Here is a 2,048-nt window from a genome sequence, read left to right as displayed (position 1 = left end):
AAGCATGATTGCTTTTAAAATCTAGAATCAGAAATGACCTTCATATGTGACTTTAAGCCCCTTCCTGATATTTCAACCTATTTTGAATATCTGACGTGCATTTCTGAAAGATTATTGAGCCTTTTGAGGTTGAATGGATGTTATTTTTACTCTATGTGATGGCCAAGACCTTAGAAGGAAAAGAGGGAGAAGCTGATGGCTACAAAGTGATGTGCCTGGCTGTCAAGTTGACAGTAAGGATTTGTCATAGTTATTTGTGACTTGGTAAGATTTAGAGTCACCTAGGTGTGAAGTCAGTAGGATGCCTGGAGAGATCATCCTGATTCGGTTAACTGAGGTAGGAAGACCAAGCCAAAACTAGGTAGTGGCACTCTGGGGTTGAATCCCGGCCTCCATCAAAAGGAGAAAACTTGGCATAAGCGTTCAGTGCTCAGTTGGGTTTTCACAGAGTGAGTACTTCAAGCTTCTGTCTTGTTGGCTCATTGGCTTCCCCACCAGGAAGTACGATACCTTCAAACTGTGAGCCAAAGTCAGCAATAAACCCTTCCTCCCTTCCTTAAGTTGCTTTGGTCAGGGTGTTTTCTCACAGCAGCAGGAAAAGTAAGACAGACTCACAGATGAGCCGTAATTTAAGTTTTAGCTTTAGTGTTTTATTGACCAAACTATTTTCTTAAAAAGCTGTTAGTCTAAGGAAGGGACAGGTTTGCAGGTATGAAGTGGTTTTTAAATTTAAACATATATTATTTGTATGTGTGTGTGTGTGTGTGTGTGAGAGAGAGAGAGAGAGAGAGAGAGAGAGAGAGAGAGAGAGACAGACAGACAGACAGAGAGACAGAGACAGAGAGACAGAGAGTAGCAGAAGGCCACAGCTATGTACGTAGCTCATAGACAATCAGTTGGAGTTGGGTCACAAGGGTCAAGCTCAGATCATCAGGTTTATGAAAGCATTTTTACTTCTGAGCCACCTCCCTGGAAACCTACACCTGGAGTCTTGCACTCTAAGCGTGGAGCCCCAAGGCAGGCCTCACCACTAATGTCAAACCATTAGTACACTTAGGATTCCACAGCGGGTAAAAGATATTAACCTCCCAATGGCTTCAGTGTCTTCATCTCTGTTTATATTAGACATTTACACTTTCCTTTGCTGATTATGCCTTCATCAGCTCTCCTGGTGGGAGCCCCACATCAGTATATTCCTGTGTCCACTTTTGAGCATGTCTCTTCCTCTTACAAGTTACTTTACTTCCTGGCATGTAGTAAGGATTTGTCTTTCAAATACGTATTAGGAGTTGACTCTTCTCAAATATATTTGTTCACTTCCTAGCAAAAGTCACCCTGGAAGGACTTCAACCTACAGAAATTTTAAAAGTCATAGCGTTGAGTGGTGGATTGTCGTGAACCACCATTTTTAGTCTTAAATGCCAAATCTTGTGCTCCGAGTACGGCCTCATTAGTTATTAAAGAGGCAGCATATTTGTTCAAAATTTATGATTGTTGATTTGCCCCCATCACTGTATGAAATATTAACATAGCAGTTGTACTTGCAACCATTTGCAGACATTATATCGTACATTTGCATATTCATGAGCACTCATAAATGTTTAAGGAGACAGTGCAGAAAGCATGGGAGCTGTCAGCCAGCCAGTAAAAAGGCATATTTACAGTGTTAATAAGTATTTGAGTTTATAGGCCCCAACGATGAGCAACAAATTAAGCGAAACTCTGCTTTGCCCATTGTAGAAAGCTAGGGATTTGGTTTTCTTTTAAAGCTTTGTAAACTTAAATTCATTTCATAGATGCTGAATGAATGCTTAGTGTTCAGTCACAAAGTGTATGGCCTCGACGCCAAGGCCTTGTTCTGAGCATCGAGTTTTTCGAGGTTCTTGCCTTGGGCTTTCCTTCTACTAGTGTAATAAGGAAAAGCAATCGTCTCTTCTCATGCTCAGTCAAAGCTATTGTCGTCCTATTAAGAAACTGGAGCAAGGTATACAAAGAACTCAAGAAGTTAGACACCAGAGAACCAAATAACCCTATTAAAAAATGGGGTA

The sequence above is a fragment of the Mastomys coucha genome, unplaced genomic scaffold (assembly GCF_008632895.1).
Source record: "Mastomys coucha isolate ucsf_1 unplaced genomic scaffold, UCSF_Mcou_1 pScaffold13, whole genome shotgun sequence".
NCBI lineage: Eukaryota > Metazoa > Chordata > Mammalia > Rodentia > Muridae > Mastomys > Mastomys coucha.
The sequence above is the reverse complement of the archived record's forward strand: the minus strand, read 5'-3'. Positions refer to the sequence as shown.